The sequence below is a fragment of the Ixodes scapularis genome, unplaced genomic scaffold (genome assembly GCF_016920785.2).
Source record: "Ixodes scapularis isolate PalLabHiFi unplaced genomic scaffold, ASM1692078v2 PGA_scaffold0__279_contigs__length_252992795, whole genome shotgun sequence".
Lineage (NCBI taxonomy): Eukaryota > Metazoa > Arthropoda > Arachnida > Ixodida > Ixodidae > Ixodes > Ixodes scapularis.
Genome location: NW_024609835.1, coordinates 96,263,378 through 96,278,487, shown reverse-complemented (window position 1 = coordinate 96,278,487; position 15,110 = coordinate 96,263,378). Strand labels below are relative to the sequence as shown.

Below are 15,110 nucleotides of genomic sequence, written 5' to 3'. Positions count from 1 at the left end.
CCGAGGAAGCAATCTGCTAGACAGATCATCGTGAGAGACGACATGTTCGAAACACTTGGAACTGCACGTGACAGTCTTATATCCTACTCACAAAGGCTTCCTGAAGATGCGAGGTGTATTGATATATCAGCGTGTGCTCCCGGGTCAGGGGGACATATGCAAAGATCAAGAAAATACCATATATTTTCCTTTAATGTTTTAGTTTTACTCTTCTTGCACTGCCAAAACCCAAGCTTGAGGTAAATCCGTGGATACGATATCCAATATATCTTGGGATTTCAAAGAAGACAAGTACAACATACTGAACGAAGCCAAAAACCAGGAAAAAAAAAAAAAGGGGGGGGGGGGGGGAGGGGGGACGAAGACAACGCCGTCTCAAAACACAGCTGCCAATTTCATTTTCAGACATTTCTTCGTCCGCACGGCTGTCGATTTTGCTCCAGAGAATGCAGCACCCGTTTCCTCTTTTAAATGGCGAAGAGCGCGCCCCGGCGTGGTCGCGCTCTGCCAGACATGGCGGATGCATGGTAATAAGATCGTGGTTCCCGCATAACCAGAGTCTCGTGGCTGATTTATGCAAATAGCCGGAAAGCAACGAAAAGGGCCCTGTCTCGAGCTTCATGGAGCGCGCGGTCATCGAAGGGGCGTGCGGTAAAGTCGCATGCATATCCTTGCTGCTATGTGACACCAGACGGGAAGGAAAAGCTGCGCATCAGGCTGCGCATGTCCTGTCTTTTTCTTTTAAATGACGTTACCAGTCTGCTATCAGTCAGCGTGCCTCGAACCTGCAATTCTGTTACGCCCTTCGTGGTGTCTCTAAGCATACCGACAACTCAAGATTTGATCATCTCTTTTCCTTTATTTTCGTCTTTTTTTTTAAACTAATGAGCGCGTGAAAGTAATGCCTTGTATCAGAAGTTCAAAAGCAGACGGATCTTCGTCATTTTTTTTTTTTTTTGTCATTCGGAAGAGGAGTTAAAAAAAAGTATATGGGAAATTCGATTTTCGTATTGATGTGTTCGTATATCTACACAACGCTGCCCAGTGCAGCCTCATGTTCGAAACACTCGTTCAACATTCAAGCAAACAATGCTGCGCTTACAAAAACACAAGCGTGTTCGAATAATACTGACGTCTCGATGACCCAGAATTTTTTGTTTGTTGTCGCGCTTACGCAGATAGAGCTTTCCTGCAAAAGTTGCTCAATTTAGGAGCTGCGAATTTCGGCTTATTTCTTAGTTTCCTTTCTCCTTCGCGCATTTTTTTCAATCTCATTACCACACGTGTGAACATCTTTTGTGTCGCATATTTACATAACGCGTCTATGCTGAACGCATAGAAGCATCGTTGTTTCAGTGTTTCTCAGGATGTGCCAAAGTGAAAAGCTTGCTTCCTTAATTAACATATGGCTCTTTCATACTGCTCTCGACTCTGGAAGAAAGATATACTATTTGGCGAGAATTACAAATTATTATTTCTTCTTTTGCTTTGAATAGGGCATGCCAAACCTATGCGATATTAATAAGAATAAGAATGCTTAAAAATATATATATATGCGAGAAAGCAGCAGCTGTTAAAATTAACGGATCATCATCACCTTCCTACGCGTCCGTTGTCACGCAATCGCGGCACAAAGACGTAACTCGCAACAAAAGCCTTATTAAATCAACGGAACAGAAACAAACACAGACAGCATTGCAAATCTGACACCATCGCGTGTGATACTACAAATTCGTCTTGAGAGAGTGCACAACCACAATACATTGCGTGCCTATTCCTGGTAAATATAGGGTGGTTCAAGACTCCAGGCTCGATCTAAAATGGACCGTAAAACTCGACGCCTGCGCGTAGCAATCTAAACTTTTCGTCAAAGGTGTATTTCACAGGTCGGTTTTTAGAGCGCAGCTCTTAGGGGCCCGTTTCCGGCTTGAGCGGCGTCGCCGTCGGCGTCGGCGTCGCCGTCGCCGTCGCCGTCGCCGTCGCCGTCGCCGTCGGCGTCGGCGTAACCGCGCGGTGCATCATGGGAAATGTCCCATAATGCACCGCGCGAGCCCCCCACCAAGGTCACGTGACCTCGTGGGGGGTCACGTGACCCCCCGAAGTCACGTGACTCCCCTGAGGTCACGTGGCCCCCTCCTCGAGGTCACGTGACCCCCGCCGATGTCGCGTGACCCCTCGATGACGTCATCGTCACTGATGACGTCACCGGCATCCACATCGTCATCGTCATCCTCACTGATGACGTCACCGGCATCCACATCGTCATCGTCATCATCACTGATGACGTCACCGGCATCCACATCGTCATCGTCATCACTGATGACGTCACCGGCATCCGCATCGTCATCGTCATCATCACTGATGACGTCACCGGCATCCACATCGTCATCGTCATCATCACTGATGACGTCACCGGCATCCACATCGTCATCGTCATCATCACTGATGACGTCACCGGCATCCGCATCGTCATCGTCATCATCACTGATGACGTCACCGGCATCCACATCGTCATCGTCATCATCACTGATGACGTCACCGGCATCCACATCGTCATCGTCATCATCACTGATGACGTCACCGGCATCCACATCGTCATCGTCATCATCACTGATGACGTCACCGACATCCGCATTGTCATCGTCATCATCACTGATGACGTCATCAGTGACGTCACTGATGTCGTCACCGGCATCCGCATCGTCATCGTCATCATCACTGATGACGTCATCAGCGACGTCACTGATGACGTCACCGACATTCGCATCGTCATCGTCATCATCACTGGTGAAGTCATCAGTGACGTCACTAATGACGTCATCGGTACCCGCATCGTCATCGTCACTGATGACGTCATCAGTGACGTCAGTGATGACATCATCGGCATTGGGGGTCACGTGACCCCCAAGGTAACGTGACCCCCCCCTGGTTAGTTTAACCCCCCCCCCCCCCCAGTGCCCTTCCCTCCTCCTCCTCAAGAGCTGCGCTCTAATTCGGCGTTACAGGGAGTTGTAAGCGGCTTTCATTGTTTTTCTTGTAAAATAACAAAGCGCAGCTCTTTTTCTGTAAACAATAAGGCCAAGAAACTTGCCAGGGTCTACGGCGGGCAGTAACGCAGACGACAGGGGTCCAGTAGCGGGGTGTGTTTGGCGTTCGTATTGATAGATGGCGCTACCTCCTAATCTCGACGGCTCGCGACCACCGTAGTTCATTAAAATGAATATAATCTTTTTGAAATGTACCTTCGGTTAAAAAAATGAATGCGAACAATAAAAACAAAACATAAAGTAAAAAAAAAAAAAAAACGCGTCTGCATAACGGCGGCGCTTTTGCTGCCAACGGATTTCGTCTGCGTGTCGTCTGCTATCTTTCGCTGGTCGGCTGCACCTTCAGACGCTGCTCCCGACGCCATCTATCAATACGAACGGCAAACACAGCCCGCTACTGGACTATGTCGTCTGGGTCGCAGCCCGCCGTATACCCTGGCAAGTTTCTTGGCCCTATTGTTTTACTAAAAGAGATCTACGCTTTGCACTTTTACAAGAAAAAACCGACCTGTGAAATACACCTCTGACGAAAAGTTTAGATGGCTACGTGCAGGCGTCGATTTTTACAGTCCATTTTAGATCGAGCCTGGTGACTTGAACAACCCTACATACTCAACAGCGACTAGCATAAACACGCGAGAAATTTATACTTTACATAAATGCTCTTAAAGCGGGCTGTATGCATTGATAAACTTTAAGAACAAATTCCATTACTGAAAATGATAAACGCAGAACAACACAAAACTATTTATTTGATTTTTTGATATCGTGCGGAAATGTGAGTAAACCTCAAGTGAATGCTTATTAACTCAACTCGAACACGAAAGTGAATACGAAAATGTAAACGGCTAAAATGTAAATAAGAAAAATGTAAAAGTGTTCTCGTGTAGAGAAGACACCGCATAAATTAACATTTCAGATTCGGCTACTGGGTTTATTTTACGAGGTTAGGAATTACATTGTGGATGCATAACAACTGGGTAAAATAAATGAGGTAGCTCAATTGTAGACATTCCCCTATTCCCTGACTTTTCCAGTTGACTTTAAAGTTACTACTCCTTTTCTTTCTTTCTTTTTTTTTCTTTACCCCATGGAAATCTCAGGTTGTTTTACATATGATATGCACTCATACATTTTTCTCTGTTCTTAAAGAACATTCATACACCACAGTTTATCAATGTCTCAATGGAAGATGTAGGTGAGCTTTAAACCAACTTTCTACCGAACTTCGTTTTATAAATATTTGAATTATTAAGCGAAAGCTTGAGGGCATGCACAAAGTGAGAGCAGTGGGGATAGGGTTCATCAGCCGGCACTCAATGCCACTCATACGACTTTGGGGACGTTGCCCCCAAAGTTCACAAACCTCAGCTGTCGAGCGCAGAACGTCAGAAGACTGTTTCCTATCAAATCTTCAGAGGACTTGATTCATCTCCAAAGAAGTTGACGTTTCAGACCATTTAAAGATCCACGACATCGTCGTCTTCACTCACTTTCAAGCAAGACGAGCAGATGGAAACGATTATTAACGTTTCGGTCTTTGCGGAAGGAAACGTTACGCATTACGGCAGAGAAAGGTCCTTCATTCCGGACAGCTGAAAGAAGGGACGTGAAATTCCTTTGACTGACAAAAAAGCGTGACCGCGAACAAAGTTACGTCCGTGGGTACTCACTAGCCACAACCGATTTTTCGTTCACGGGGAGGAAGCATCGGACCACCGAACTCGCGTGAGCACGGAACAGCGAACTATGCTTTCAAAAGAACTTCTCTTGAAGGAAACAGTAATAATAATAAAAAAAAAACGCACATTTGCAGCGATGAATGACTCCGTATAAGCTTACGATGGACCGCAGACGATGTTACAAGCCATCCCCGCCAATCCAGTGCTGTGACAGCATCACGTGACTCCGTGATGCTGAGCTTCACTGCGTCCCTCCTGGAGGTCACGTGACCCTTACACGGTCTCGTATTGGCTTTGATGGCTTTACCATTCTCCGCAGTCCATCTAGTTGAAACGGAGCACAACTGCGGCGAGAGGCGCGAGAAAAAGCACCGTGCTGGTCTCAAGACCGGTCCTCCGTAAGGACCGAGCCGACGGCCACGATTACCTGAGGACAAGTTGAACCTCCGGTTTTCTGGGGTTTCGCTAGGCATATACGGCGACTGAATCGATTTTGGTCGTTCCTTGAGGAAGTCGTTTTCCCTCCTCGCGGCGCCGTCAACTGCGTCGTCCTTCGATGTTCGTCGGTTCTTAAGTTCACCTTGCTCCCCCCCCCCCCTTTTTTTTATGTTTAAAGGGAAGTTTAGTCTCCCCCTCGGTAACCTTTGAAGGGTGCGGAAGGCGATAAGGAAGCAAGCGCCGCAAAGGGCGGTGTCATAACATCACGCGGCGCCTTTCAACTGAGGGTTTAACTGAGGTCATCGAGTGACGCATATGGAAGACAGCTTTCGCAGTCCAACGAAGTTTGCACTTTCTTCCCCTTGGTGTTATTTTGTGGTTGAAGAAGGGAACCAGCCTTGCCGAAGAACTGTTCGTTGGAACAGTTAATTTGCGGCTATACAAACTACCAAGGTAATTTAGGCATCTGAAGCGAAGTTGCCGGTACATCGACATAAGTTTTATTATTGCTTCTGCCCTCATCTCGACAAGAAGGCGGTATAAGGTGTTGCATCACAGATTTTTTTTCTTCGCCCCCTCCCCTCTTTTTTTTTTTTTAATAAAATTTTTGGTGTTAATTTCATATGTCTCCGGCGAGATATGGGCCGTAAAACAAAACTAAAAGTTGTCTTCATTGGTGCATTTATAAGCCTAACTCCGACACGGCCAGCTGCTTCAAGTGTTATAAATGTGTTTTATTACAAAGTTATGAGGTAATTTACCACGTAACTTTCATTAGGTCGCAAGACAATTTGAATAAATGATGACACTAACATGAGATTCTAAAATCGCATGCTAGTGCTATTTTAAAATTTATATTTATTTATTTAAAAATAAAAAAAACACATGCAACAGGTAATAGTATTAAACAAACAAAAACAAAAAAAGACATAATATATAAACACGATTTTTTTTTAAAATAGACATTACACAAGAGTTCGAATGTAATTTACGACCAGCGAACACTTAAGAGATAAACAGATTCTGGTTCGCGATAAAAACCTCTCGGTCCCTCCCATGGCTGACAGAAAGATAGGTTTCAGAGGAAGGAGCTTAGCGGAGGCAAGCCTGAAACAAAACGAAAAACCCAAGAAAGGTCACTACGATAGGTCATCTGATTCCTGTTGGAGGGCTGTCGCAATGCTGGGTGCTTGCAGGAAGGTTTTCTGATTCCAGATAAGCAAAGTGTAGCGAGTGAATATATCTGTCAGCGCTTTTCTTTTCTTTCTTTTTTTCTTTCTGTACGTCTAACGCCGACGCGCCTACGATATATATACCTACTAACATTGAATCAGTCGCGTCTCCTGACGGCGCCAAGACCTGAAACATTCTTATATAGATCTGATAGTGTAAGCACCTGTATGTATGTAGTATTTTTTATCTTGTTTCTGTGTACGGCGGAGAAAGGGGTTTATTTTCTTCTACTCGGCCCTTTTTGGTTAGGGAACCACTATGGGACCTAGAGCTCTAAAGAAAAAAAGAAGAAAAAACATTTACAAATTTACACGCTGTTCATAAACGAGTGCGCGTTTGCCCATACCGGGAGGGGGCACTGCGCGTACAAAGGAACCAGATTCGCGTGAAATGAAGATTCTGCCCAATCGCTGTGGCGACAACGGCGACACCGCAGTGGCGGGACGTCAAAGCGGCGTGTTGGTGCACTGACGTTCTAGACCCTCTAAAGAGCGATTTGTATACACGTTTGCACACAGCCACACTTCGAAGGCATACCTGACCACCTTGAGTGGAAAACGCTTTGTTGGGGCGTCTGGCAACAGGGGGCATGCCTTATCATGCTTTGCTTTGCAGAAGTCTATATCAAGACCTCTGCAACGAAGGTAGGTATTGGAATGGTCTAGAGACCCCTCCCTTCTTGTCGCAACCATGCTTTCTGGGCATCCAATAAAGCTCTTTCTTGCGGAATTTTAGACGGGGAGCAGGTGTTCACCACCCCGTGACTTGGGATTTTGTGCCTGGTATAATTACTGCTTCAAAGCTGCATGTTTCAAGAGTGCTTTACTAATATTTCTTTCTCTGAGGAAGACAATACATGTTTTTGTTTTTATTTTGGTGGAAATCTTTTTGAAGAGAATCTACTTTTCGGACATCTGTGTGGTGCGCCATGTTCAACAATACTGGATTCTTTTTTGTGTGTGTGTGTGTGTGTTGACGTTGAGGATTAGTCGAAATGACCTGCCACCCAAAATGTTTGGTGCAATATTTTCTCGCTTGGAGGTCAGGTAACCATGAATTTGTTTGTTTTATATGGTAAACGTTCAAGCATTCTTTACGAACAATTCTAGAAAAATTAATTTGGCAACACTTGAATATATACAATGAATTTTGCTGGCATTGCCTTGACGTGAATTATTATTGTTTTATGTTCAGGATTGTGGGAATAATTGTGGGAACAATTGTATTGACACGTTAAAAAAGACAAAAATATTTTGTATTTTACTTATTTAATTTATTCGCACTAAACATAACAATGAGGTCGCTCTCAGCGCTTTTGCTTCCCGGTCTTCTTTTACTTTACCCTTGTCCTCGCGCTTTTTGTGCTTTAAAAATGAACCAACTCGCCCAATCGTCTACGCTGGCATAACACGTTCATCTTGTTGTCTCAATTCATTGTCGTATTCGTTTCGCTGCTTGAAGATCTTTTAGTTTTGGCTCCAGAATGTCTTCGTTCAAGAAAGCAACCCTTTAATTGAATAATTACAGTTTTCATAATAATTGTTTCTACAAAACGAATAATAATAGAGGTGCGTTCTGACGTATTTCATTATTATTTCGTTCCGTATGTTCGTTCACCGAGGAACTTAGTTACTTAGACTTACTTGGAGTCTCATTCTTGTAGACAACGCTGCCATATTATAGTTAAACCGTTGCATCATATTCACGTAAAAAAAGTTGAATAATAATATCACGAAAAAATTAACAACAGCAAGTCAACGTACGTGACAGGCATGTACAAAATAAGGAGGAACGCGTAAAGGAAACACATAGTAAACGGATGCACTAATCAGACTGTAAAAAGCCCGATTGACACGTCACAAACGCTCTTAAACTGTAAAGAAAAAAAAAAGAAGACTTTTAACATATTTGAATGTTCACCGTTTCTGAGCAACAGCGGAGATTAATTGCGTTACCAAGGTTGTTTAGTTGAAACCGAACAGAGAGAGAGAGAGAGAGAGCGAAAGAGAGATAAAGAGATAGAGAGAGAGAGAGAGAAAAGACATGCGACAGATGACGTTGCAACTCAAGAAGGTATGGCGAGGGAAAGGATGGCCGGGGAGGAGGAAGCTGGAAACGAAAGGGGTAAACCTCCTCCTCTCTTCAGCGTTCCGTCTGCCTCCTCCTCCATGGCCTGCCTTTCCGTCGCCCTACCTCCTTGAGTTGCAAATTAGCCCCAATAAGTTCGCGTGGCGCCCCCTTACGGCAAACCGGGGTGACTTCACGGCGAGGAGAGAATTTTTCCCCGACTCGCGCCGCTCGCCCTGTGGAGGCTGTGACGACGCTAGCTGTCGGCGCGCTCGTTTCTATTTAATATTTTTTTTGGCGTGTTTTTCGTAGGAAGTGTAAATTTTTATATATGCCTTTATTGAGGTATGGCCTGTAGCTACAGGCGAAACTTCAACCAACATTTTAAGCATGGTTGACAGGGCAGGCAAAGCATGAATCGGAGTGGTATATGAAAATAAAGAAATATGGCCACAACTGCAGGAGCATGACTATAGATTTACATCTCGCACAATAAATGCTGCTGATGGTGTGAATGAATTGGCAGGTTATGTATACTATTTTTTTTGTATCTCTATTTTTAAACAAGATCGCCGAAGCAGAAAAGCTGCATGCTGCTCGAGCAACATGCTAAATACAGTCTGGGCCATGGGGAGAGAATCACAAGTAAGACAGCCCAAGTGCAGGGGCAAAAAAAAAAAAAAAAAAAAAAAAACAAGGAACATTTATTATATATATTGCTCGCATTTGACCTTTGCTGGATTCGGATAGCATTTCAATGGACTACACGGGTGGTATGGCTTGTTTATATCAACCCTCAAGTAATGTATAACAAACGTAAGCGAAGGTGTCTAGCTCGTCATTAGTCTCTTAAGCCCTAAAATTGAGATTTTACTGAAATCGAATTGTCCTCAAGCCAAAATACCAGAAGCTTATCTCGCGCAGACTGTCGCCCTTCACAGGTTCCACATTTTCTGCTACTAGCGCTGCATCTACCACTGGACAGACAATCGAATGCTTGCTTTTACTCCTGTTTTCCTCTGTTGTCAGAGAGTCCAGCTGTAGGGAGTTTGGAGGCTGAGGAAGCTTTTGGAGACCTGCAGCAGTGTCTCTTTTAATTGGAAATGACAATTCAGACTAAACGGTGTATTTTCCGAATACCCAAGGCTGAAATAAAAATGTCCGGAAAAAGTATAAACATTCCAAATTACGGCACTATTGCTGTGCACATTTTGGGCAGTTCAGTACATATCATACAAGCAACTGGGGGCAATTCGGCCGTCTTTGCTGCTACCATACAAACTAATTTCCAGTAATTGTGCATCTTCTAAGAAATATGCCTGCATACGTGTGCATCTATGCAAAGCCTTCTTGCTTTGCATAGATGAATACAAACTATATATTTAATTCACGAAGAAGCTACATTTATGTAAAACAACCATGTTCCACGAGCACTTCAAAGATAATCAGACACAGGGCCTTTAAAACATCTGCGAACCAGCGCATGCAGAATGGCAGCGCAAAGTCGGGGTCGCGAGCTAATTTGCCGACCACCCAAAAGGCCCATGATATAAATGCCACTTCAAATGCCTTGAAAGCGGGTTGTAATATCGTTCTAAATCATGAACATGCAAGGAACAGAATTTTAGCGTCTGAAACACCTACGCCACGGCTTCATCCTTCGCAAAATTGCCTTGTGTCGTGTGGACGGACAGGGAGGTTCATCGGCGGAATTGCCTCCGCCGATAGCTTTCGGGATTTGAAACCTAATTTTAAAGGTAAAAGGGACGAGCAGGCTTATAAAATGTACGGAAGCACTTCAATATCGGCCTAACTCAACGTCCTGTACACCGGGTAAACAAAGGCCAGCTCCTCGAAGAGCTTGCGGCACACAACGCCAAATCAGGAAACCGGTGCTGGGTAGGGAGCCTTCATGTGCGCTTTGCTAGGAAGCGAGTCGATGCGAGATCGCGGAGCGGAGTCATCGCCCTGACGTCACGGTACACCTCACTCAATCAGGGCGCGGCGACCGCAGCGATGCTTGTGTTCGCTCTCGGGGCTATTATAATGTGGTAGTCATAACCAGCCCATAACAGGCTACCCCGTGCTAGGCTAACCTAGGTGACGGTTAAATCCAAACGACGAACACACACATACAGAGGCCAGGCGGTCATCATGAGATGGGGGGGGGGGGGGGGGGGGGGGTTGAACATTTTGTTGTGTAAATATTTAGAGTACTTAAAAGCTCGCTGAAACGCACTTTCTTTTTTTTTCTGTTTTTTTGCAATGGCGGTTTACTGCTTGGGTAAGTTACAGATAGTTTGTTCAAATGTATTGAAGTTACAGTTACAGTTCCTTAAAAATAATAGTAACGCGTTACAGTCACAATTACTTCGTCGTAGTAACGTTGTTACTTCCAAGACAATTGAGTTTTTTTTTAAATTTAGCTATGAAGACATTGATGACAACACAAAATTTACAGCGCTGTGCCCGTTACCGCAAATAAATAACGATATACCGTTACTCATTAGCTTGGAAAAAGCTAACGCGTTACAGATCTCCCTTACCATTTTGCAAATGTAACAAAATACCGGTGCCGTTACTTAACATGGCCAAAAGCACGTTACTTTTATGTTAGTTTGTCGTTATTTTGTGTTTCATTGTTAGTATATGACAGCTGTTAGTATATGACTGTAGAGTCTCAACCACAAACGTCTCCACAAGATTGTTAAACACTTCTTGAGAAACGGGAACTTGATTCATACGGTCAATCTTCCTCTGCGTCAGCAAGGGCATGTCGGGAAAATGGGTTGTAGTCTCGGTCTTTCGTTCCTTTGAAATCACCGCGAACTCTGATAGCTTCTGCGAATGGAGGGACTGGCGGAAAAGAAAGACAATTCGGACTGATGAGGAGCACCGCTGTTAATTTCTAGTTATCAGTGTTGTGGAACAACGAAATATTAACTAAATCAACTGCATCACGAATTAGTATAGAAAAAAGTCTCTCTAAATAAACCTCAAACTTAAACAAGTATCAAATAGGCGTGTTTATATATAACTGCCATTATTAATTTACCCTCCGTCTGAAATATAAAAGTAAACTAAACTAAACCGTTTTCGAAGACTTTCCGCTAGCTTACATTAGTGAGCATGTGAGATGTAGCTGAAAAACTGCGACTAACAAAACGATCTCGAAAGAATGGTGCGTTCTTTTGGCTAAAAGAGCTTTACGACGACACTTTAATGGAAAAAAAAAGTAAGTGACAGTGCAGTCTAACTCACCTTGATGTGCTTTTTCAAATTAGAGTTCCACGTCCTGGATGGGCTCAGCACCTTGAGTTTCGGCACACAGAACAGACATTTAAACACCAAATTATCGGACTTCGTTTCCCTCAGTTCAAACATAGCACTTAGCCCAGGCCATAATAACGGAGTTCTGGTGGTCGTTGCCATCTTGCACGATAAGTGAGTGCAAAAGCAGTAAAGGTGCCTTTTTAACGAGCGTTTCAAAACGGCCTCGTTGGTTAGAGGCAGAAGTTGCATGACAGACACGACTGTCCAGTACACGGACTGCTCACAAACAACACACCTCATATAGCCACACCAGTTTTAGTCACAGTCCAGTTTAGGCTACACAAGCAGCAAAAAGAGGACACCGATCGCGAATTATAACCAATAATTATAACAAAAAAAGATTATTGGTGATTATAAACGAATTATAGCGCCGGCCACACTTTGGGTATAATCACATGCGTACTGGTAGAATCTTTAGGTGTATATATAATTAAGAAAGGTGGCGAGCGTTTATAAGCTCTTTACCCCAAGCTTCTCTTTCACGTCCAAAAACCCTTTTCTTTTTTTTTCACGCCGTCAGCAGCAAAGTAAGGGTGAAGCAGACGAATGACATCACTATTACTGCTACGATAGTGTCTCTCTAGAAGAATGGTACAGTAGCCTTCACACACAACAAGGAACTGCGAGAAGGATAAGGCGGAGTTGGGGGATAACTGTGATACAAAGAAGGTGCCGTCCGTGGTGGTTACGCAGTCTCTCGTCCAATGTTTGAGGCGCTATGGGAGAAAGTAGGGAGCCTTCATGAGCGCACATGAAGGCACCCTAGGAGAAAGGATGCCCAGAGGATTTAGTGGGATGTGACCTTCTGAACCGGAGTCGTTACCCAATGAGAGACCGTACCTTTGTACCACGGCGGCAGGGATTCTAAAATTTGGTGACGTCTTTTTGGTGACAGACGCCTTTCAATCCTGCGATAACCTTGCCAATTGTTTTGGTTCGAAGCGTGGGATCGTCAACGCTTCCAAATTTAGAGTTGATCCTTTCTGTTGTTGACAGAAGAATTTATTTATTTTGAAGAGAAGGATTTGACCAGCTGGAATAGCTAGGGACGATTAGGCAGAACCCTTCGAGCGGCGGCAGACTGTTACCTTCTGAGCGGATGTCTCTTTTCAGCGAGACGGCTTCTTCTTCAGGGGACTGCGACGGTAGTCTTTGTAGCTTCGATACAAAGGCTGCACCAAGGACGCTTAGGAATACCGCAAAGCGATAATCTCGCGCCTTTTGGGCCCGGTTGTGGGAACGTTGAAAGTGTCTTCCGAGGGAGTTTGAAATGACGCCATTTATACATAGCTTTGTTGGGGTTTCTTTTCCACTTTCTGTGGTGCGCAGAATAAAAATTATTTTGCAGAATTATTTTGCTTTCAATATATCATGCGGCCATTTTCAAAAACAACCAGTTAACGGGTAACGTAATTCGATAGCAGATACCGTAAAATAATAACGACATTAGTTTAATTGTTACTGATCTGGGATTCTAACGAGTACGTTAGTACGTTACTAAAAAAACTAACGCGTTACCAGTAACGTCGTTACTTGTGACGCGTTAGTTCCAACACTGCAAATTTACTACGATTTATGTTTATTTGGAATTCTCAGAAAACTCTCATTTCACTTTTTGAGATTTATATTATTACCATCGCACAACTTTATTGAATCAAAGCGTTTACTGCCTCGATACAAGGTAGACTAAAAATAATTAATTTAGTTAATGTAACGCAGCAGCAACTGCTTTTCCAAGATCACTTAACTTTCCCCTTTTGATGCTGAGCACATCCTTGCTAAAGAGGCGCTCAACGGGTGCGCTGGACAGCAGTGCTGTATTCAGGCGTAAAAACACTTTCCTAATAGTGGGAAAGTCATTGAGGCTGCAGAGCGCTGTCGAGGTTTCAGCCTTCCATCGTGCCGTCTCCATGCCTAGCGGTAGTGCCAAGAAATTAAAGTCAAAACTCACCCCAAGGTTCTTGTGAAGGTTGGAGGAAGAGGACCCCCCGGATGCGTACACTTTTTTTGCAGTGTTTGCAGCGAGCAGTAAAGTTATCGCCAATATTTTAGACAAGGTCAAAGCGCAGTTCATAGCAGGGCCACGGTAACACCAGCCGTTCGTCACTCATGATAGCCTCTCGTTTGAGCAATAACGGCTAATTACCACCCAACTATTTTTCTTCTTTATTGTGACGTTCTCCGTCCCTTCATATTTTCCTAATAGCTCTCTTATTCCCCTTTCTCAGCTGACAGGAGAGGAAGATGAACACGCGGGCCCGTGACAATAATATGGAGGGAAGGAGAAGGCTAAGCCATTGGGAACTGAATCAGTGGAAAAGACCGTTAGTATCAAACAAATTAAAGAAAGGAGTGAACAAAAACAAAACAAAGCCGACTCGGAATGCGTTCTGGTTTTCTCTATAATTTCTTCTATTCAACGCAGAACAAAAAACTCGACCGTGGATCACGGGCTTACGGCCCCTGGGAAAGCTCAAGTCGACCAGTAGAAACGTCGTCTGTAGCCCGGTCAGACAGTGTCTACTGGCGGCACTCGCTTTCGCAAAGAAAGCTGTCGCCGCGACTGCTGCGGCACCGACGACAGAGGCCGTTAAACAGTTGCCCGTCAGGCGTCTACGCGTCGTGTGTTTCCGCGAGGTGGCTCTGTCGCTTGGCTGAAGAGGCGTAGTGTTCGATGAGGCCGAAAAGGTTGAAGACAGGGCAGAGAGCCAAGCACAAAAAGGTTGAAATAAAGCAAATGCTAAATGCGCTTTTCCGAGCGATGAAAAAGGAAAAACAGAAGGAGAAAAACGTCTGCCCAGTGCCCTCTACGCCCGCACTTTGCCCTGACGAAAATAGTTTTGGGTTCTTGTTTTATTTTGTCGCGTCTAATGTGGGGCCCAACCTCCCCACATGGTCGAACCCGCCGTAGTGTTTGCAAAATAGGGTCAATTTTTCTCGCGGAAAGTATAGTTGTATCGTTTCAGATATTTACTTAAAAAAAGGTATGGAGTTACAGGAAAAAGTTACAAAAAAAAATATAACGAATTAATCGCGATACAATTTAAGACCGGCTGTAGGTGGTAAAGGGGCGTAAATGGGATAACTAACAGCTGTCTTAAAATAAAATAATACGTTTTTTATTGTTTTGATATGTTTTAAGTTTGTTTTGTGTCTAAATTTGGGGAGTTTTGTTTTTTTCGACTAAGGTGGTTCATACGTGTTCGAATTCGAAAGGCCGTTGTCTAAGAAGCAACCATGGCGCCTTGGAAAGTTAAGTTGGTGATGTGTCATTTATCCGAATGGTATACACTCCGTGCGGGAACTATAG

At 44.2% G+C, this 15,110-nt stretch overlaps 1 protein-coding gene across 1 annotated transcript in view; it reads left to right on the top strand.

Moving 5' to 3' along the window:
- LOC8031232 overlaps window positions 1–15,110 on the top strand; it is a 92,242-nt gene that overhangs the window by 13,986 nt on the left and 63,146 nt on the right. The window lies entirely within an intron of this gene.